The sequence below is a fragment of the Tamandua tetradactyla genome, chromosome 17 (assembly GCF_023851605.1).
Source record: "Tamandua tetradactyla isolate mTamTet1 chromosome 17, mTamTet1.pri, whole genome shotgun sequence".
Lineage (NCBI taxonomy): Eukaryota > Metazoa > Chordata > Mammalia > Pilosa > Myrmecophagidae > Tamandua > Tamandua tetradactyla.
In genome coordinates, this window is record NC_135343.1 from 74,887,622 (window position 1) to 74,912,426 (window position 24,805).

General features: G+C 39.2%; 1 protein-coding gene across 1 annotated transcript in view; it reads right to left on the reverse strand.

The window, feature by feature from the left end:
- CFAP97D2 (CFAP97 domain containing 2) overlaps positions 1-24,805 on the reverse strand; it is a 36,377-nt gene that overhangs the window by 9,589 nt on the left and 1,983 nt on the right. The window lies entirely within an intron of this gene.

The following is a 24,805-nucleotide window of genomic DNA, read 5'->3' on the forward strand; positions in this document are numbered from 1 at the left end:
ATGTGGCGATGGCACAGAGTGACTGTGAAGATGCTAAGGAGAGGGGTCCAGAGAGGGCAAAAGGGGTAGATGGTGATAGGCTTTGTATACGTACTAAGGAATTGGAACTTGGTCTCCCGAGGAAAAGCGGGCCTCTGAAAAATTAAAGTAGAGGAGCAATGTGCTCAGATACCCTTTATTGTGGGGGGAGGGTGGGAGGGTGGGTGCATGGTCTAGGAATCAAACTTGGGACTCCCACATGGAAGATGAGCATTTTACCACCGAACCACCCATGCACCCTATAGATACCATTTCTTTTTTGCATGGGCATGCACCGGGAAGTGAACCCAGGTCTCTGGCATGGCAGGCGAGAACTCTGCCTGGTGACCTACTGTGGCCCACCTCAGATATCCTTTTAAAAGCCCACTTCTGACTCTGATGATATGGAAGAAGACAAGCCTGGAGGCAGGTAGACCATAAAAAGGAAAAGGCAGTAATCTAGGGGTGGAAAGACAGGGGTCTGAGTTACGGCCCTGGCAATGGGATGGAGAGAGAGGCTATGCGAATGACAGGGAGGAGACAGCATCGGTGGCCGGTAGGGCCTACTGGAGGTGTGAGTCTGTTGGCAATGAGGGTGAAGGGAGAAGGAAGGGGCAGAGAATGGTCCCCATGCTTCCAGTTTTGATACCTGGTGACACCAAGATAGGAATAAAGGTGATGAACAGATTCAAGGGCTGCTCAGTGACTTCTGTGTTGGGTATGCTTAATCCTGAGGTGAGGAGATATCATGAAGGCAAGCTGAAGTTCAGACTGCAGATAAGTATTTGAGACACATTACTGCTGTTAAAAAATATAACGCTAAGTTGTTTTATTATAGCACTTATTGTTGACCAGGGTGTTTTGAGCCCCCTGCTGTGTTTGATGTTACCTCTTGTCTATTATAAAGATTAAGTGAAAGAGGGAAGGGAGCTCTTCCTTACAGGAAAATGCCAGTTTATAAATTTGGAAAGAGCAGTGAGACCAAACTTACTACTAAGGATAATGATAGAATAAAAGCAATTTATACCAACAGAGACAAAACAAACAAACAAAAAACCTCTCCTGCACCTATTCTTGGGAGGAGGTTGCAGGATTGCTTCATCATATTGAGTGTAAACCAAGACACAGGAAGATGTGGGTCCCAGAAAAGTGATATTTGTGCTGGTTTGGATTTGTGAACCCAGAAAAGCCATGTCCATTAATTCTCATTCAGTATTTCTGGGTGGGAGTTTTTAAAGTATCCATGGAGATGTGACTCACCCAATTGTGGGTGGTAACTTTTGATTAGATGATTTCCATGGAGGTGTGTCTCCACCACTCAAGGTGGAGTTGCTTACTGGAGTCCTTCAAGAGGCAGCCACTTTAGAAAGAGCTACAGAGCCCATGCAGCCAGAGACCTTTGGAGATGAAGAAGGAAAATGTCCCTGGAGGAGCTTCATAAAGCAAGAAGCCTGGAGAGAAAACTAGCAGATGCCGCCATGTTTGCCCGGTGCCTTTCCAGTTGAGAGAGAAACCCTGAACGTCATTGGCCTTTCTTAAACCAAGGTATCTTTCCCTGGATGCCTGAGATTGGACATTTCTATAATCTTGCTTTGATTGGGACATTTTCATGGCCTTAGAACTGTGGACTTTCAACTTAATAAATCCCCCATTTTAAAAACTGTTCCATTTCTGGTATATTGCATTCCAGCAGCTAGCAAACTAGAACAATATTCAACACAAGAGACCAACAAAAGGAACTACCCAGACCCAGCTCACCCAAGTCGAGAGTGGAGAAGGTCCAGGTTGTATTTAGAGGATGGGGGGCTGCAGAAAGGAATTCTCTAAGGGGGAAAACTGAAACTGAAAGATTACTTGATATGTTGGAGTATTGGAGAATTTTTGATGAGCATTTGACATCTGATGGCACATTTGGGGAAAAAAAACTATGACTATATAGAAAATTAAAACAACTACAAAAACAAGACAATTATTTACTCTTACAAGAAATGATATGAGAAGTGAAATGCAATCATAATTCACAACTTGTCTCAACAATAAATGATATTTGAATAGTCATTATGTCAATACTGGCTATTGATTTAATAGAAACTGTTTTATATGCCAGAAGATTTGGCAATGCAAGCATATTCTTTTGAAATATGGAGGTAAGCCCTCTGTGGCCATTAGGATGGAAGTGTGGAGTGGGAAATGAGTGGGGGCAGCCTCTGCTTTCCACTATAGTGTTTCGGTGTTTTTTTTTTTTTTTCAGTGTGCTTGTATCACTCTGACAAAAACTAAAATTAGTTGAAAGATTGTCTAATGGAAAGGATCTGGTTGAGAGAGATGAAGTAAAAGAGAAAGATAATCACTAGTGTAAGATTCCCAAGAAAGCTAGAGGAAGTGGAAACAGGAGCGGGAGACTGTGATCATCATACTGCAGGAAAGTAAATTATCAGCCAGGCCTGGCAGGTTGTAGGTGTCTTATGAGCCCATTTGAAGTCAGCAATTATGGATGATTAGGGCTGGAAACCATTACTCTGCAGTCCGACTTTCTCCCACCCTCCCCCACTGTTCAGGTGCAGGCACTGAAGAGTAGTTGGTTTTGTTTTTGTTTTCTGTCGGAATTTTACCAAAGGAGTATATATGAGACAGGGGAGCAGAGGGTTTTGGAGTATTGATGGCAGTGTTACTGCTGTGAGGGATCACAGGAAATGTCACCAGCTAGGAGATGATTGAAGAAAAGAGGGCTGATGATTTGGGAGAAAGTGGAGTCTGGCAGTCTTGAAGAAGTCAAAGAAAGGTCTTAGGGGGAATGAATGAACCAGCAATCTGTAAAGAGGTAAGGACTGCAGTCCACGTGGAGAGCCTGAATTGATGATTTTGGAAACAGTGAAATTATGGATTATGGCAAAGTGTGAAGGTAGAGAGGTTGGCGAGGTGGAATAGAGGAGGTCATTGGAGATGGAGGCCAAGGAACTGAGAGATCACGGTCTTCTCAACTCTTCATGCCTTTCCCCTGGCAACTCTAGCTTCTCCTTCAAGTGTCAGCTTGAAAGCTACTTCCTTCCTTGACTCTTCAAGTCTTAGCTCACCCACCTGTGAGCTCCCAAAGGACCCCATAGTCCTCCTAGGAGAACAGTGATCACCTTGCATTTGTGTTGCCTGTTTCCTGAGCTCTGTTACACCAGAGCCCTTTGAGGGCAGGGGCCCTGGCTGTATCCACATTACTCCCCATTGCACTTGGCATATAGCCGATTTGTATTTGTTAAGGAAGTTGAATGCAGTGTGTGTGGGAGTGGGGTACAAGGCATGGGCAGAAGGCACAGAAGTAAAGAGGTTCAGAGGTACAGAAGTAAAGCCTGGTAGAAGCTGGCAAGGGTAAATATGGCACCTGCATTTCTGATATCTTGTAAGATAGGATAAAAAACATCATGCCCTGGTTAATTTAGGCATTTCTCTTGTTGAATAAAGCAGCAGAATCAGATGACTTCTGGAGGGCCCTTCCAGGTCTCTAATTTCAAGATCCCAAAGCTTGTCTATGATTCATATTTCAAAATATTGGAGAGACAGTCTGGGGTGTAGCTACAGGGTTTTAAATGGATATGATCTTTTTTTTTGTTTCACATGGCTTAGGAAGGAATGGCTAAGAATTATACCACTTGGCAAAATGCTGGACAAAAGGAATTAGTCTTTAAACAGCAAAACCAAACCCAAACCGTCCAATCTATTAAGGTCTTGTGTGGCAGCTGCAACGTAATGTGTCTTCCAAGAACCTCCAGCGGGAATCACAGTCCTTGTTGGAAACAGGTGAGGAACGGCTCTTTCTGAACCATCATGAAGACATGGTGGGGACAAAGTGGAGCAGTGCTGGAGGACACAAATGCTAAATGTCAGCAGCCATCAAGCTGTGTCTCCAGCCTTAGGTGGCTCACCCAAATGCTGGTGGCATTTATTTGGTTTTTCTGGTGATTCACAGGTGGGTGAAGGGGTGAGAGGGTTGTCACCGCTCTACTTTAGAAACCTGATTTGAATTTTTATTATGACACTGATTAATGAAATGCAATCAGTGAGATAGCCGAGTCCTCTGGCTTTACTGACCTCCCTCTCTTCTAAATTTCTTATTATTTTCTACACCACAAAATTTCCTTATGATAAATTTCAAATGTATGGACCGTTACTGAAATCGATAGAAATATTGATGTGCAATAGTGCCAAGAATTGGCAGATGCTAAGATCATCATATATTTCAGATTTTTAAAAATAAAAGCCTTATTGCTGCACTTGAAGTCATATTTGTGTTCCTGGTTAGACCCATTCCCCTCCCTCCATCCTTAGAGGCACCCTCTGCCCTGAAATTGATCTATATCCTTTCCATCTCTGTTTCTACATTCTTATCACTATGAATACACCTGTAATCAATGTTACATTATTTAAAAAAATTTTATGTAAATTGTTTCTTACTGCAATCATTCTTCTGTTTTTTTCTCTCAAAATTATGTATTTTAATCTTTATCATGTAGAATTTTTATACATAAGTATAGTTCCCACCCAACTGCAGCTAAAGCAATTCATGACCAATCTTGTTTCACCTCTACTCACCATGCCCCACCCCGCCCCACTGCCTGAGATTTTAGTAAAGTAAATCCTGGCATCATAGCTTTTTCACCCTTAAATATTTTCATGTCTCTTAAAGTAGGGACTCGTATAAAAAAACATAATTGCAGTACCATCACCATACCAAAATAATGACCACAGTTTCTCAGGCGCTGTTCATGTTTCTCCTACTATGCTATGCATTGTTTTTCCCACTGTGGATGTTTGAATTGAGATCCAAGTCGAAAGTCCATACCTTGCGATTCGATGGTATAACTTTTAAGTCACTTCTAATTTATAGTTTCCTTCTCCATTCTTTTCTTGCAATTTGTTGAGAGGCAATCAGACCATTTGTCCTGTAGAATTTCTCACAGTCTGGATTTTGCTGATTGGATGCCTGGAATTTCCTGTATATTGGCAGTTAGAAATGAAGGATTGATCTGATTCGACCACAGTTGGTCCTGTGATGTTTTATCAGGAGACACAAATTTTTGATTGTCTTTTTTTTTTTTTTGTGCTGTATGGCAGGGTCATATTTCATTATTTTTCCATGTGAGCATCCCGATACTGCAGCATTTGTTGAATTTTTCGTTTGTTTGTTTTGTTTGTTTGTTTGTTTTGGGGGAAGCACATAGGCTGGGAACCGAACCCAGGTCTCCTGTATGACAGGTGAGAATTCTACCACTGAACGACCCTTGCACCCTGGTTGTCTCTTTTCGTGATGTTAGCAGCAGCAAATGATCCTAGATCCATTACTTGATGAAGGGTTGAAAAAAATGGAGATATCCTAATATCATCCCTTTTGCATTTATTACCTGGGATATTTCTATAGGATTTATCCTCTGCAGGATGAATACTTGATTCCCTTTATTTACCAAGTCTCAAAATAATAAGTGGGCTCCTTCCCATTTTCCAAAGGTGGCCAAAGAAGTGTTTGTATTCAATATCATTAGAAAGTCAAAGATTCAAACATATTTGATGTGTTCAATCCATTGCCGTTAATTTCCTTCTTGATGCTCACCTCATCCCATCTTTGGCAAGAGACAGCCTCTTCCATTTGATTCCTGAGTCCTTTGTACATGATTCTAGTGGTCTTGCTAGCTTCCTTGTCTTCTAGTGTGAGAGGGTGATCCAGAGTTATTTTGTAATTCCTCCATCCCAACTTGGGATCAGCCATTTCTCCAACTGATCCCTGGTTCTGGTTACTGGGAAATGCCATTTAGAAACCACCATCTGGGTGCTAGCAGCATTGATTACTATTGAGTTGTTTTTGCTTCCAGGTTTTTACAATAGACACTGCCTACTGATCCTTCCAATTCCATTTCAGGACTCTATTCCTTTTGTTAGCCCCACTGATATTATAACTGCAGTTCCTTTCTCCCGCGCTGAAATAGGCTTTATGATTAACTTGTTTACCTCTGGTTCTCACTGAAGCTAATATAATTATCGTTTGCCTTATCCCACCTTAAACACACAGCAGATTCATAATAATAATAGACACTGCTATCATTAACATTTTTACTGAAAACAGCCTTTTTTGGGGGCTATCGTTCTGTCATTAGGGTATCTCACTACAGACGTCCAAATTACTGGGTTTTAAAGACAACAGGAGTAGTTCCTCTCTGTGTGGTTATGTCCACAAATTGCATCTGTACATAAGTTCATTTTACTTTCAAAATTTAGGTATAGTTTTTACATTTAATATTGCTTTATAATATGTAAAATATTTACAGGTCTCCAAAATCACATATGCAAAACAACTCTGCCTAGCTTCTGTCTCCATCCCCTTTGACCTGTTCCCTACTGACAATTTTAATTTTACAGTTTATCCTTTCATTTCTAAAAAATGCAAGCATATGTATAATATGCGTGTTTGTGTATTTATATATTTATATGTGTGCATATGAATTTTAATCCCCTCTTTTTTAGATTAACACAGCATATTTTAGACATTTTCTTGACCTTGCTTTTTTCATTCACAATATATTCTACAAATTACTTTATAGTAGTATGTAGAGATGTTTCTTATTCCTTTTTCAGTTGTTTAGTACTCCGCTGTGTGAACGCACACTAATTTGTTCATCTAGTCCCATGTTGATGAACATTTTGGTTTTTTCGATTTTGCTGTTACAAATAATGCTGCAATTGAAATCTTTTGCAATCTCTTTTTATGTTTGCCAGATATAATTTATTTCTTTGGAATGGATTCTTAGAAGTGGGATTTCCGGGTTAAAGGACAAATGCATATGTAATTTTATTAGTTATTGCTAAATACCCCTTCAGAGCTGAGCCCTTTTGCATGCCCAGAAGCATTGCATGGCAGTGCCTCTTTCCCCAGAGCAGTTGCCAACAGTTTTTGGGATTTTTGTTAACCTAATTGTTGAGAAATGGTATTAGTGCATCAATTAAAGTAGCATTTTTTCTATTTTAAGTGAAGTTGAAAATCTTTTTTATATGTTAAGAGTTATTTGCAATTCTTTTCTGTCAACTTTTGCTTCTGTCTCTAGCCCATTTTCATTCAGAATGTTCACCTTTTTCTTATTTTAGAAGTTCTTCATATATTAAGGATATCAATCCTTTGCAATATAAAGTTGAAATGAATTTCCCAATTTACAGTTGAATTTTTACTTTGATTTTTTTTAAGTCGTGCAATATATTTTTAAGAAATTTAGTCAACTTTATCACCCTTTTCCATTACTGTTTCTGGATTTTGAGTTACGCATAGTAAAGCTTTCTCACTCTCAAGAATAATTCACCCATGTTTTCTTCTAGTACTTGTAGGGCTTAATTTTTAAATCCAACATCTGGATTTCACCCTGTCACAATATGTAAGTAGCAGAACAATGTTTATTTTTTGTAATATTGCCATCCAGTTATTCCAACACCACTTTCCCCAATGATTTGAGAAGCCACCTTTAATATATTCTAAATTTACATATTCAGTTGGTCTATTTCTAAATATTCTATTCTCATCTATTAATTTTCTATTCATTCTCTATGCCAAATTTTTAATTATGAGACATTATATATATGAAATCTTGGATATGGTTAACCTACTCCCAAAATTACTCTTCTTTTTTTGGGTATCCTGAGCATTCTTGTATGGTCTACTAAATAAACTTTATGATCAACTTATTTATCTCCAGGAAAAAAAATACTGTGATTATTCTTATTGGAATTTCATTAAATGTGTACAGCAATTTAGGGAAATGTGACATTTTTACAATATTGAATATTTTTCTCCAAGAATGTAGTATATTTTTCCATTTCCTCAAGTCTACTATTTTATTTTTCAGGAACATTTTATTGTTCTATTTATATAGGTATTTGACATTTCATGTTAAGTTTGTGCCTAGTTATTTTAATTTTTTTTTATTGTATGTGGGGTCTTAGCTTCCATTATATATTCAAATTGGCATTTGTTTACAAAGATACAGAGTTTCCTGATTTTTGTATGTTAATTTTATAGCCCATGGTTTTGCTAAATTTCCTTATTGTTTGTAGTAGAGTGAGTCTTTTGGGTTTTACAGATATATTACCATTTTTTCTACAAAAAATGGTGCCTATTCCCTTCTACTTTTCATGCCTGTAATGGATTCATCTTGTCTAATTGCATTGGCTAGTACTTTCTACACAATTTAAAAGAGCATAAGTGATAGCGGACATCCTTGCCTTATTTCTTACTTTAAAAGGACCACTGTTAGTGTTTCCTTATTAAATGAGATGCTATCTTTTGGGCCGAGGTGTTTATAATTTGTCATGGTAGGGAAATATTAATAGAAATTTCCATTTTATTGAGTTTTTTGAAACATGAATAGGTGTTGAATTTTGTCAAACGCTTTTTCTGCCTCTGTGGAACAAATCATACCATTGTTTTTCTCACTCTATTATTTTGATGGATTATATTTATGGCTTTCCTTATATTGAATCAACCTTGCACCTCTGAAATAAACTTCTCTTGTCAACTTTTTTTTTAATGTTCTGCTAGATTCCACTTGTTATTATTTTATTTACATTTTTGCATCAATATTTGCAAGTGAAATTGGACTGTAGTTTTCTTTTTTTGGTGAAATTTTGTCATGTTTGGAATCAATGTCATATTTGTTTCCTAAAACAAATTAGGAAAATTTCCTTCTTTTTCTATGGTTTGAAACAGTTTAAGTAGGATTGGGATTATCTGATCATTAAATATTTGATACATTTCCTCTATGAAATCATCTCATAACAGGTCTGTTTGGATTTTCTTTCTCTCTGAGTGCCTCTTTTTTTTGATATTCATTTTCTATTTTAATGTTTATTTCTCTCTTGTAATTTCTAAGTTGTATATGTGTACTCCTTATCCTTTTATTTTCTTGTTAAAACTAACAGTTTTTCTGTTGTGGTGATTTTTTTTTTTCATTAGTTCTATACTTTTCTCTTTTCTAACTCATTATTGTCTGCTTTTGTTGTTATTCTTTTTTTCTGCTTTCAATTGGTTTACCTGTTCTTTTATCATGCTTTAAGTAGTCTATTTAATTCATTTTTATTTATAAAGGTATTTTACATTTTCATTGATATAGATTTTTAATAAAATAAATTTTTCCTTAACTATAGTCCATGGATTCTGATATTTAATTTTTTCCCATTATTGCTGTTCAATATTGTTTATTTTATTTCGTATGTAAATTTTATCTTTATAGAGAGAGACTTTATCTGGAGAATAGGAACTGAGACTTTTTAAATATTAGTCTATACATGCAAAGCACATAGCAGGTGTGAAAAAAATATCAAGAGTTTGGCCTAGAAGTGATATTAGAAATTCTTTCCAAATCCTACACTCTGCAGATAACATAACTAAAAGCAAGAGAAATTAAATGCTTGACTGCAAGCCTGGTACTCATTGTAATAAATTTTACTGCCATGACATTTTTGAGGTTGGTTGGTGCAATACTTCATCTATAAGATGTCTGGCAATTCCTTTCCAGAGTTGCTAAAATGCTGGTTTTTCTCCTGGTCCCAGATTCCAAGAAGAATCCTAGACCATTCTTTCCCAGAGGTGGATCTGTACACAGCAAATGGAATCTAGTGATGAAGAATCTCTGCTAAAGCTGACAAGAAAGGCAATCTTCTTTCCACCATAGCCAAGTTTCTTCCCTTGCACCATATTGATTTCTTTTACAGAAAGGGTGGTCTTAAGTATTCCTATAGGAATCAAGCCTTGTATTCTAGTGTACTAGCTGCCAGAATGCAATATACCAGAAACAGAATGACTTTTAAAAACGGGGAATTTCAGAAATTGCTAGTTTACAGTTCTAGGGCTGTGGAAATGTCCAAATTAAAGCAAGTCTATAAAAGTGTCCAAATGAAGGCACCAACAAGAGGTTACCTTCACTCAAGAAAGGCCAGGGAAGTTCAGGGTTTCTCTCTCAGTTAGAAAGCACATGGAAAACATGGCAATCTCTGCTCGCTTTCTCTCCAGGCTTCTTGTTTTATGAAGCTGCCCCAGAGGGGCTCATCTCCACAGGTCTCTGGCTGCATGGGCTGTCTCATCTCTCATGGATCTTGTGCTCTCCCGTGGCTCTGTCCAAAAGGGTTCTCCTAGATCTCCTAGATCTCTGTCCATTTCTCCAAAAATGCTTCTTCTTTTAAAGGATTCCAGTAAGATAATCAAGACCCACCTGGAATGGATGTAGTCACATCTCCTTCTAATCCAACATTGATATCCACGATTGGGCAAGCCACAACTCCTTGGAGATAATCTAATCAAGTTTCTAACTTAATAGTGCTGGACAAGAATTAAAAGAAACAGCTGTGTCCACAAAATGGATTAGAATTAAATATGGCTTTTCTAGGGTACATAATCCTCTCAAACCAGCAAGCCTTGATCTGTGCTGCCCTCTTAAAAACCAGGCCATTCCGTCTAGGTTTGCGACCCTGGGTGTAAAAATTTTCAGGCATCATCAGTGACTTAGCTCCTGAGGAGTTCTCCAGGGCCCCTGGCTTTTTCCAGATGAATCTGTCGTGAGGCTGGCAGATCAGAATGTTTGGTCTCTGCTTTACATCTTGCCAGAGCCAAGCTAGAGTCATTTCTCACCTGATTTTTGACGTTTTCTGTGTTTCTACTTTCCCTGGCTGTACTCCATAACTGGATCCCTATTGGCTTGGTTTTCATAAGTCATTGTTTTCTTTCATAGAAACACTAAGACATCAAAGGTAGATAAACAATTAAATTGTTAGCCATAATGAAATCACAAATAATCTTCTGTTTTGTTTTCTTTTGGAAGAGCTTGAAGGATTTGATAAGCGAGAGTAGATACAGTTCTTCCAGAATTTTCGGAGTTATGGATAGTAAATTGTCTACTGACCTAAAACATATCAATTGAATTTTAAAAGTTAAAATTGGTTTTTATCATCATTTTAGATGTTTGACCTCAGAAGCTGGAAAGATTTTGACTGGACAGAATTTTTTGTAATTGAAAAGTATAATAATACCTATGTATTTTCTATATAATGGAATGCTTTCAAATCAGTCTGGTTTTGCTCCTCTGTTGCTTGAGGCTGTTGAAGTTAAAGTTCTTTGTCTCTAGTGAGGTAGAGGCCAGGAAGTAGAATTACTTTATCTTCACACAAATGGAAAAGTTCTCTCTGCTGACGCATGGAGCTCCTACCCATATGAATACCAGCTTGACCAATGTTTTTCCAGAACCTGTTAGGTGGATATCATAATATTATGTGTTGGGAAAACTATAATATCTACCTCATTAGTTTGTTAGGAGGATTAGGTAAAACATTGAGAATAATGTCTACTATATAGCAGTATTCCCTAAATGTGAGGGATTATTATTGTTTAAGCCATGTAAACAGGAAGAAAGTTAGCACACTGTCTCAGACATGCCAATCATGGCATACTATGACTAAAACCTGTTCTAAGAAAATCCTGATGCCTTCTCTCAGGGCAGGCCCAGGCAGTTAAGTTCAGTACCATGTGACTCTGACCATCGCTATGGCAACATGGAACTGACACAAGGAACACTAATGCAGAGATGTCACGTACCCTTTGAAATGGTCTGATATAAAATGATAAACTCAGAGAGTTCCAGGAAGATGGCGGAATAGGATAAGTGGAGTTTGCCTCTGCTCCAAGGAACAGCTACAGAAAGGATGGGAAGGCAATTAGGATGGTGATTCCAGGGTATAAGTGACCTGGGAAGGTCTTCTACACCACATAGGGAAGCCCTGGTTGCAAAAGCTAAAGACTCGAGAGGCAGAGAAACCAGAGACCGCCCAGCTAGTGCAAACAGCCTAATGTGCCCATCTCTGAACGGAGGCCAGGAGCCCTCAGGAGTGCACGGACAGGGAGACAGGGACCAGGAAGTAAGCTGAGCCGCATTCCTTGATTGTGCTACCCTCATGCATGACCCACAACTCCCCCAACGTCCCCCACCTGAAACCCGTCACCCACCCCCCTACCAGGCTCCAAGCGCTCCCCACTGCAACCCACCCCCAACTCATCTCCCCATTCCATATGTGCCCCTCCCCCCACACCTCTGCCCCACACCGGCGGCCCGAGGGCCCCCGCCTGCCCCAGACTGACTCATATTTCCTACACAAGTGCACCCTTCCTGAAATCCATGCACCCGTGCCCAGCCCCTTGACACCCACCTCCCTTTCGCTGGTCACTTGCACATCCAGGCTGGGGGTGCTCAACTTCCTACCCAGGCCATATCTGTACCCAGACCATACAGTCCTACAACCCTGCTCTCTGCCCCTCAGTTCTGTGCATGTGTACATCAGGGTAAGGACTGCCCACATATGCACACATGCACACATGCACCCAAGCCATGCCCCCCAGCTCTGGGCAAGCATTGACCTGAGTATCCAGGTTACACTCGCCCTTAGCCCAAGTAGGCGCAATCTCAGCCCACTGCCCCTGAGCTCTGTGCATGCACACATCAGGGCTCTGGCCCCTAGACCAGAGCATACCAGAGTCCTGCTCCACAGACGCGTTCATGCTCACAGCCACATCCTCCCCACTGGGTGCCCACGCATCTATGCACCGACCTCTTGACCCTGCACCTCAACCCCCTGCCCAGCACACATTCACACCCTTGCCCCACCTCCTGGCCGAAGTACCCTGCTCCCACACCCAGTAGGTGCTCAAGTGTGAATCTATGCTACATAGCCTCCCCTGCACACACATGTACTCAGGCCCCCAACCTCGCCCCCCAGCATTGGCACACCCAGGCTATGGCCCCACCCACCTGATATCACCCACCCCTGGCCTATGTCCCACAATCCCTGTGACCTGTGCCCTGACCCTACACACTTGTATATCTGCATCTCAGGCCCCCTGAACCCCTCCAACTGTGCAAGGACACACCTGCACCCTCCTCTCCCTGTGTCCTGTCCTCTGTCACCTACCCCACACCCTGATACCTGTGACCCCTAAGCTCCATGTGCCCACCCTAACCTGCCTGCACACCAAGTCCCATGCATCTGCTCAGCTCCTCCATCTGCTTCCCACTGTGCAGTACTTCTGTGTCCCCAACACAGTGCCCTGCTCCTGCTTTCAAGGCCTGCTAAGTTGTACCCCACCCCCGTGGACCCTGGACTGCATCTCCACAACCCCACGCTCCACACCCCAGGCTAACAGGCACCAGCATAACATCCCTGACTAGTGCCCATATCTGTGCTACAACCCATCACTGCACTGTTGTGCCCTGCATTCTGCTCCACATCCATCCCACAAATACAAAGTTTTAGTCTACTGAAGGAAATCAACTTCCAAAGTAGCCCTATCAAGATGCTTTATGCCTTGAAGGCAATAGACGATCACTAAGCATATTATGATGCAGACAGATATAGCCCAGCCTAATGACCAAATTAAAATACCAGAGTCCAACAAATTCCAAATAGAAAAAAATACAAATAGGCCTTCCCCAAGACACATACTAATCAGTCTGTCAAATGTTGGAGAGAAGCAGAAAACCTGAAAGCAGCAAGAGAAAAACAATCTACTACATACAAGGTAGACCACATAAGACTGAGTTCAGACTACTCAACTGGCACTATGGAGGTGAGAAGGCAGTGGTATGATATATTTAAGATCCTGAAGGAGAAAGACTTCCAGCCAAGAATTCTGTACCCAGCCAAACTGTCCTTCAAAACTGAGGGAGACGTTAAAATTTTCACAGGCAAACAAATGCTGAAAGAATTTCTCAACAAGAGACCAGCCTTACAAGAAATACTAAAGGAAGTTCAGCCAGCTGAAAAAAAAAAAAAAAAAAAGACAGGGGAGAGAGGTCCGGAAGAGAGCACAGAATTGAAGAGTACTAGTAAGGGTAACTTAAAAGATAAAAAGAGAAAAGAATATATAGATCTCACAAATAAAATCCAAATGATAAGATGGTGGATTCAACAAACACTTTTAAAATAATAACTCTGAATGTTAATAGACTAAACTTGCCATTTAAACTATATAGATTGGCAGAATGAATTAAGAAATATAATCCATCTATGTGCTGCCTTCGTCTTGGAAACAAGGATACAAATAGATTGAAAGTGAAAGGATGGAAAAAGATGTTCCATGCAATCTGTAACCAAAAGAAAGCAGGAGTAACTATGCTAATATCAGACAAATTAGACTTTAAATGTAAAAACATCATAAGAGACAAAAAAGGACACTATATATTAATAAAAGCACAATTCACCAAGAAGAAATTACAATCATAGACATTTAAGCTCCCAATTAAGGAGCTCCAAAGTACATGAGACAGATATTGGCAAAATTGAAGGGGACAATAAATGTTTCAACACTGATAGTAGGAGATTTCAATACACCACACTCCTCTATAGATAGAACAACCAGACAGAAGATCAACAAGGAAATAGAGAACTTAAACAATTTGATAAATGAATTAGACCTAACAGACATATATAGATCTTTACACCTCAAAACACCAGGATATACATTCTCCTCTAATGCTCATGGAACATTCTCTAGGATAGAACATATGCTGGGACACAAAACAGGTCTTCATAAATTTGAAAACATTGCAATTATTCAAAGCACTTTCTCTGGTCATAATGTAATGAAACAGGAAATCAATAACCACCAAAGAAAGAGAACTTTCACAAATATATGGAGATTAAATAACACACTCATAAACAACCAATGGGTCAGGTGCATGAATGGTTTAGTGATAGAATGTTTGCCTTCCATGCAGGAGACCCAAGTTCAATTCCCGGATCATGTATCCAAAGGAAACAAACAGTGGATCAAAGAAACAACTATTAGAGAACTCAGTAACTATCTGGAGACTACATATAAGTACTTATGGGATGTAGCAAGGCTTGTTCTGAGAGGGAAATGTATTGTGGGAGACTTGGGTTCAATTCCCAGCCCATGCACATCAGCCACAAAAATAAAATTCAACAAATGGTGCTGCATTAATGGGATAGTCACATGGAAAAAGAATGAAGTGTGACCCACACCATACAGTGCACACACATACACACACACACAAAGAAGAAAGAGCAAAAACTGAGGACCTAACTGCTCACTTGGAGGAACTTGAGAAGGAAGAGCAAACTAACCTCTACACAAATAGAAGAAGAAAAATAACAAAAATTAAGGCTGAGTTAAATGAAAGTGAGAACAAAAGAACAATAGAATGGGTGAACATGGAAAGTTGAGGAAGTGTGTTGAAGTGAAAAAAAAAGAACAATAGAAAGAATCAATAAAACCAAAAGTTGGTTCTTTGAGAAAAATAAAAAAAATTGATGGGCCACTAGGAAGGCTGACAGAGAAAAAAAGAGAGAGGGTGCAAACCAACAAAATCAGAAATGAGAAGGGGTGCATTACCACAGACCCTGACGAAATTAAAAAAAAATCATGACGATACTATGAATGAAATAAAAAAAAATCATGATGATACTATGAACAACAATACGCCAACAAACTAGACAACTTAGATGAAGCAGACAAATTCCTGGAAGCTACACTGACTCAAGAAGAAAGAGAAGATCTCAAAAAATCAATCACAAGTCAAGAGATTCAATTAGTCATCAAAACCTTCCTACAAAGAAAAGCCCAAGGCCAAATGGCTTCATAGGGGAATTTTATCAAACATTCCAAAAAGAATTAATATCAATCTTGCTCAATCTTTTCCAAAAAATTGAGGAAAAAGGAACACTATCTAACTCATTTTATGAACTTAGCATCACTTTAATACCAAAACCAGGTAAAGATGGTACAAAAAAAGAAAACTATAGGCCAATCTCCCTAATGAATATAGATGCAAAAATTCTCAACAAAATATTAGCAAGCTGAATCCAACAGCACATTAAAAGAATTATACAACATGACCTAGTGGGGTTTATATCAGGAATGCAAGGATGGCTCAACACAAGAAAATCAATTAATGTAATATAGCACATTAAGAAAATGAAAGGGAAAAATCACATCATCATCTTAATTGATGCTGAAAAAACATCTGAAAAAATTCAACATCCTTTTCTGATAAAACACCTCAGAAGGTAGGAATCAAAAGTAATTTCTGCAATATGATAAAGGACATATATGGAAAATCCATAGCCAGCATTGTACTCAATAGAGAGAGACTGAAAGCTTTCCCTCTAAGATTAGGAACAAGACAAGGATGTCCTCTGTCATCACTATTATTCAACATTGTACTGGAACTTATAGTGAGAGCAATCAGGCAGGAAAAAAGAAAGAAAAGGCATCAAAATTGGAAAGGAAGAAGTAAAACTTTCACTATTTGCAGGTTGACAGGATAGTATACTTGGAAAATCCTGAGAAATCTACAACAAAGCTACTTGAGCTAATAAACAAATTCAGCAAGGTTGTGGGATATAAAACTAATGTGAAAAAATCAGTAATGTTTCTATACACAAGCAATTACCTAACTAAGGAGTCAATTAAGGAAAAAATTCCATTCAAAATAGCAACTAAAAGAATCAAGTACTGAGGAGTGAACTTAACTAGGGACATAAAGGACTTTTACACAGAAAACTACGTAACATTGCTAAAAGAAATCAAAGAAGATCTACATAGGTGGAAAGACATTCCCTACTCATGGATAGGAAGGTTAAATATAGTTAAGATGTCAGTTCTATCCAAATTGATTTATAGGTTCAACACAATACCAAAGAAAATTCCAACAACCTATTTTCAAAACTCGGAAAAGCTAGTTACCAAATTCATCTGGAAAGGAAAGAGATCCTAAATAGCTAAAAGCATCCTAAAAAAAGAAGAATGAAGTGGGAGGATTAACACTTACTGATTTTGAAACCTATTATAAAGCCACAGTGGTCAAAACAGCATGGTACTGGCACAAAGACAAAAGTATTGACCAATGGAATTGAATTGAGAGCACAGAAACAGACCACCAAATCTATGGTCAGTTGATTTTTGACAAGGCCCCCAAATCCACTGAACAGGGACAAAAAATATTTTCAATAAATGGGCATGAGAGAACTGGATATCAATAGCTAGAAGAATGAAAGAGGACCCTTACATTACACTCTATAAAAAAATGAACTCAAAGTGGATCAAACACCTAAACATAAGAACCAGTACCATAAAGCTTCTAGAAGAAAACATAGGAAAACATCTTCAAGACCTAGTAATAGGAGGTAGCTTCCTAAGCTTTACACCCAAAGCACAAGCAACAAAAGAAAAAATTAGTAAATGGGAACTCTTCACAATCAAATGCTATTGTACCTCAAAAGACTTTGCCAAAAAGGTGAAGAGGCAGCCAACTCAATGGGAGAAAATATTTGGAAGTCACACATTGGATAAAAGTTTGATATTTTATATGCATAAAGAAACCATACAACTCAACAATGAAAGAACAAGCAACCCAATTTTAAAGTGGGCTAAAGATATGAATAGACATTTTTCTGAAGAGCAAATTCAGATGGCTAAAAAGCACATGAAGACATGATCATTCTCATTAGCTATAAGGGAAATGTAGATCAAGACTGCAATGAGATACCACCTCACACCTATAAGAATGGCTGCTCTTAAATAAACAGGAAAGTATAAATGTTAGAGAGGATGTGAATAAATTGGGACACTTATGAACTGCTGGTATGAATGTATAATGGTACAGCACTATGGAAGACAGTTTGGCAGTTCCTTAGGAAACTAAATATCGAATTGTCCTATGACCTGACAATACCACTACTTGGAATATACCCAGAGTTGCTGAAAGCATTGACTCAAAGAGATTTTCACACTGATGTTCATAACAGCACTATCCACAATTGTCAAAAGATGGAAACAATCCAATTGCCTGTCAATAAATGAGTGGATTAACAAAATGTGGTATACACATAACAATGAAATATTATGCAGCAGTAAGATGAAATGACGTCCTGAAGCACATGACAAGATGGATGATCCTTGAGGACATAATGCTGAGTGAAATAAGCCAGACACAAAAGGATAGATACTATGATTCCATTTTTATGACTGTGGTGAAGGTAAAATCAGACGCTTAAAATACAATATATAGGGGCCCTAGAGATACACAGAAGCTTGAGATTGGCGAACAGTTAGCTAATGAGGTTGACCTTAATTGTAAGCAAATGGATAGAAGTGAAGGCAGTTTACAGTGGGTCTATAGGTAATATCACTATATTAAAGGTGAGCCTGATTGAAAGGGGTTGCATAGACTCATGCATCCCACTGATTAACACTACAAACCTAAATGAGTTCTTGCATGAACTACTGCAAAGGTATGAATCTTGTATAAATAGTGTACAATTTAGGGGTGTAGGGGGGAAATGCTATTGCATGCTATGGGTTATGTTTAACAGGAAAACATCAACAGTACTGCAGCAATACTGTGGAACTTAATGGGTGAAGGGACAAAGGTTCGGATGGAGGTTTGGATTTTCCATTTGATGAGCATGTGTTTATTGGCTATCTTTCTCCTGGGAACAATGAAATTATCTAAAATTGGTGGACTGTTGACTCTGGAGGTGATACATGAAACACAGCAGATGGAGGTGACTGAAAGACACACTGACTGAGAAGCAGATTGGCAAGTGATGGTGTACACATATGATTGAACATCGTGTTGCTAACAAAAAGGAACAAAGTTGTAAGGCACGCAACGATGTGAATGAACCTGTGGGACATTTGGTGAGGCAAAATAAGCCATAATAAAAGAGTAAATATTGTACGATCTCATTTAGAAAATACTTATAAGAAAACTTGGACCTAGACTGTATGCTTTTATAGCAGTCACATCTAGTCTGGAGTGGTAATTTGTTATTTCTGAATTTTGAGGGTCTGTTTTATATATGTATAACCTGGTATTTAGAGATAAGAACAAAGCTGATCAGGTTAAGGATTAAGGTAATTCAGAATACAGGGCTAAGGAAGACATTGCCTGTATTTTAGAACTTCACTTACTCTTTGAGACCAAAGGAAGAAAGGTTTATTTTGTCCAGAACCTAAATTTTCAGTAGCACATAATCTAGCTCCACCTGCCTGGATAGATCACTTATACAATACAAACACGGGAGCCCAGAATAATCCTGTATAGCTTAATGTAATGCCTGGACATATACCAGAGTATTATTAGCAGATCATCAAAAAGTATTGGCAAAGTCCCTTGAGGGATGGGAGAAAAAATATGGAACTGTTAAACTTCACTACCAGGGAAAACCTGGACACTGTGTCAAACATTAAGGACACTCAAATCAATAGGCCAAGCCCTTGATCTTGAGGTTTGCTCTTGTGGAGCTTATGTCTGTAGCAGAGAAGCTTAGCCTACTTATAGGTGTGCCTAAGAGTCACCTCCAGATGACCTATTTTTTTTTGCTCAGATGTGTACTCTCTCTCTCTAAGCTCAACTCTGCAAGTGAAATCATTGCCCTCCGCCCTATGTGGATATGACATCCAGGGATGAAAGTTTCCCTTGTGGCATGGGAGATGAACCCTAAGGATAAGTCTGGCCCTGGCACTGTGGATCAACAATGCCGTGCTGACCAAAAGGGGGAAAAGAAGTGCAACAAATAAGGTTTCAGTGGCTGAAAGAGTTCAAATAGAGTAAAGAGGCTACTCTGGAGGTCACTCTTATGCAAGCATCAGTCAGACATTGCTACTATCATAACTTGCCAAACCCCAACCAAACCATTCCTGCCAATCCTAAAGAACACCTAGGGCATTATATAAGATTCTACAAAGGTTCCGTGCCCTAGGGTAACTTTCCAGAAACCTACAACCTCCAGAGGGGTCCTTGGACCATGCAAGTCCTGAAATGCCGAGGCGCCAGCCTTTCCAGGACATCAACTAGTTCCATACCCCATTCTATATTATCAATAGCCCCTTCTAACATGAAAAAATTCGAATGGCCATAGCCCAGATATCTCTATGAGTGAAAGATCAAAGGTGATGTAGTTTTAAAGAGAAGGTCAGGTTTAACAAATGAATATGAATGCTGAATCATTGTATTGATATTTCTTTTGGTCTCTAGTACCTTAGAGCAGCTAGAAATAAAATCCTAAAATTGTGGAATTGTAACTCATACCAAATTCTGAAATCTGTTCTACAACTAATTCTTGCAATGCACTTTGGAACTTATTGCTTTTTTGTATATATGTTATTTTTCCACAAAAAAATGGGGAAAAAAACAGAAAGAAGAGTATAATAGAGAAGATAGGATTTTCTAAATGAACAAATGTTAAAATCTGTTATATAAATACTTGTTAAAGTGTACCTTATGGATTTTAGATTAGGGAATATGGGGAGAATGAGGTAGTTAACAGTAGAATCAGATACAGTGAAGACTTGAGTTATAGGGGCATACTTAATGAAACACACAATAGTAAGCAAAAGTAATTTTAACAAAGATTTACCCAAATTGTTCTTTAGAGTCAATGCAATCCCAGTTAAAATCTCAGGAAGTTACTCTGTGAATGTCAACAAGCTGATTCTGACGTTCATATGGAAAGGCAAGAGATCCAGAATAGCCAACATGGTATTGAAGGGGAACAAAGTCGAGATTCAACATTACCGAAGTTGAAGGCTTCCTATGAAGCTACAGTTATAAAGACAATATGGTTTGACGAAAGAATAGACAAATAGATCAATAGAACAGAATAGAGAACCCAGAAAAAGATCTACACAGATATGGCCAGCTGATGTTTGGCCATAAGAACAAAGACAATTCAATGGAGAAGGGGTAGTCTTTTCCACAAATGGCTAGAACCTTCAATAGCCCCTTCTAACATGAAAAAGTTTGAATGGCCATAGCCCAAATATCTCTATGAGCGAAAAGTCAAAGGTGAGGGAGTTTTACAGAGAAGGTCGGGTTTAACAAATGAATATGTATGCTGAATCGCTGGACAGATTCCTAGATCTGGAATCTAGGAACCACTGGACAGCCACTGGACGCCACTGGACAGCCACATGCAACATGAATCTAGACAGAGATTCACGTTTCACAAAAGTTAACTCAGAACGGACGATAGACCTAAATGTAAAATACGAAACTGCATGACTTCTAAAAGATAACATAGGAGGAATTCTAGGTGAATTTGGATTTGGCAATGACTTTTTTAGATACAACACCAAAAGCATCATACATGAAAGAAAAAACCGCTAAGTTAGACTTCGTTAAAATTTAAAGCTTTTTTTCTGTGAAAGGCACTATTAAGAGAATGAAAGGACACCATTGAAAGAATGAAAACCAAGACTGGGAAAAAAATATTTGCCAAACACATATCCAATAAAGGACACATATTTAAAATATACAAAGAAACTTTAAAATTTAGCATAAGACAACAAATGATCCAATTAAAAAAGAATATACAGAGATGGAAAATAAGCATATGAAAAGATGCCTGATATCAAATGTCATTAGGGAAATGCCAATTAAAGTAATAATGAGATACCACTATAAGCCTATTAGAGTGGCCAAAATCCAAAACACTGACACCACCAAATGCTGGTGAGGACACGGAGCAACAGGAACTCTCATTTATCGCTGGTGAGAATGCAAAATGGTATCGCTACTTTGGAAGATAGTCTGGCAGTTCCTTACAAAGCTAAACAGAGTTTAACCTTATGATCCAGCAATTGTGTGCCTGGGTTTTACCCATGACTCCACCATGCAACACACTCTTTCCCTTCCCTACTTGTGCAGATTTTCCTGAGTTCCCATGAGATTTGGCTATTTGGTTGATATTCGTGTTTCCTTATACAGATGTCTCATTACTTGGCGTCTCTATCCTCTGCTGTCAGAAGGGCTTAACTAAAGAAGGCACAGATATAAGCTGTTTAAGTAAAAGAGAGAACATGATGTATCATAAAAAGAGACACAAACTACTGTGATGCATCGTTGGAGGCAGAGACAGCATTCACCAGCATAGATCATCAAAAGCTTCATAAAGGAATGACAATTGATGAATGTGGAAGATTAGGTAGCATATGTAAGGGAAGAAGGTCTTCCTTGAAGAGGCACAGTGAGCAATACAGCAGAGATGGGACTGTGAGGGGCACAACTAACCTGACTGCAATCCCAGATGCATGTAATAGGGTGATGGGGGGTGTGGTTTATTGAATCATGTGCCCCCACAAAGACAAATTCTTAAACTTATTCTGCGTTCCTGTGTGTATGAACTCATTTGTAAACAGGACCTTTGGATGTACTTTTAGGTAGGGTGCAGACTCCTTTGTGAACAGGACCTTCTAGGATCTTAGTTAGGTAAGGCCCAACCGAATGGACCATAATTAGTCTTTCTGGAAGTCTTAATAAGCAGAAGAAATTCAGACTCAGTGAGCCAGAGAAAAGCTATCAGGAGGAGACAAGGGACATTGCCGTGTGACTTGGCTTTTACCGCTTGGCTAAGAAGCCTGGCTGCCCCTTGTCTTGGTACTTCTGGCCTCTGAAACCACAAGTCAATAAATCTTTGTTATTTAAGACAACCCATTGTGTGGTATTTGCCAAAGCAGCCTGGCAAACTATGATGGGAGGAAGACTGGGAGAGTGCTCTATTATAAGGTAGAACACACCAGGCTAAGGTCGAAGTCCTTAACACTTTTTTTGAGGAGAGCCATTAGAAGCTTTGGGACACAGTATTCTCCAAGGGTTTTTTTTTCCTCTCTCTCTCCATTGCATCAAAATCCTTTATATTTTCAAGATTTCTCACCCAAGAAATATAAACTAAGTTATTCTAAAGAGTTGTTTCTGCCTTACTCTTAATATGGGAGAGGAATTTGTTCATCATTCCTGGTTGTAATCGCCAGTTGGTGAAATTTGAGATGATGGAGGGGTTCTGCTTGCCCCCCCACTGCTGTTTCCGGAGCACTGCTCCTCCTCCCTCGTGTTCAGACCCTGCCCTTTGCAGGCTGGGTAGTAAGACCCCAATACTCTCTCTTCCTCCTCATCCCTTCCCTGTAGTGGCCAGTCCCAAATTATCACTCTTCCAGTGGGGCCAATATCTGAACCATAGTCTTGCTCTTCATCCCACTTCTTTGTAAATGATTTCTACAACCATGCTGACAACTGTTCCAGCTCCCTGAACTCTCAATCCTCTCCCCTCTTTATGTCCAGTGACCTTCTCCACTACTCTTCCCCACCCCCACCAGGCTCACCCAGACCACACCCCTCATCTGCAACTACTCCCTCTTGGACATGGTTCCTATTCTTCACCCACAATTCCACTAGCCTTTTATTTTCATAATCAACCATACCCAGGAATGATTTCTTGACCTTATTTTGATTTCCATTCTGAAAAAACCCCTTTTCCTTCCTTCTTGTGGCCTCTGCTTTCCCTTCATTCCCTCTCAGTTTAGAAGCCATGGTCTAGCACTGTGACCTCATTCTTGCTGATATGTTCAATTCCCTGGCCTCATTGCCTTTCTGTTGCAGGCAGTAAGCCAGCATGGGGTTATTCCAACAACTCCATTCATAGACCCAAGCGACTGAGGGTTGCTAGAGAAAACTGCAGTACTGTTGGTGCTATTTTGAATTTATGTTTACCAACTATATGTGGGACAATACATCTACTATTAATACCACTAAACTTTCCTATTCAATTAGCTCTCCATTTTCCACAATGACCATTTCAAACCTTTATCTCACAGTGTCCTATAAATATGGCACACTTATTTACCTCAGCCAAGGTATTTATTGTCCTCCTACCTCATGCAAAGGACTATCCTCATCCTTGGAATACAAAAATGAACAAAATATCTATGGACTCTGCAGTAGTCTTATAGAGTATTCAAAGATGTAATGGTCATTGATTTAAATTTATCAGTGCCATAGACCCCCTTTTCAATTTTTCCCTGACTTTCATTCTTATATTCAACAACTATTTATTACGTGTTTACTATATGTTTTAGGTCCTGAGACTATCATAGTGAAAGAAATAGTCATTGTGATTATAGAGCTTATATTCTTGTGGGGGAAATAAAAAAGATACAAATGCTAATGTTATCTAAGTCATGTTTATGACAGATAGAGCAGAGGGATGGGGGAATGCTTCTTAAAGAGAGGAGACAGAGAAGACTTCTCTGGGGAGAGAGCCAAAGGAAGTGAGTTCCTGGGGGAAGAATGTTCAGTGCAGGAGAAACAGCAAGTGTAAATGGTTGAGATGAGGCTGAGTTTGGTTTCTTCTAGGAGCAGCAAGATACAACAGTGGCTGGAGCAAAATGAGAGCCCTTGCACTAAATTTAACTGCTGTGCTACCCCCAGAAATCATGTGTCACCTGTAAGCCTGGAAGGCAGAACATTGGGGTGGGGGGGGAATAGAAATATTTGCCTAGATCTTGCTCTTTCCGTGCCATTTCAATATCCCACAAAAGTCTTTCTGTTTACTTTCTCCCTGGAAACGCCCCCATTCCCAGACTCAAAATCCAAACACCCCCCTTCTTAAAAATATGTTTTGACTTTGATCAACAAAGACTTACAGAGATATGGTAAGTTGAACATTATTTAACCAGGATGACTCCACTCGAGTTGTTAAAAACCATCCTGTAGGCAGAAGACTCATGTGGGTCATTTTGGAACTACATGGGGAACATTCATCAAATGAATTCCATATCTGTATTAAATAAATGGAAATAATAATGCATATCTACTAACGAAAATAAAGAGATTGTCATTGGGCTTTTAATCTCTCTTTGGAATACACAGTTTTCATAGGGGAAACGGCCCCTTGGGTCTTTTTGCCTTAAGATAATTTAAAG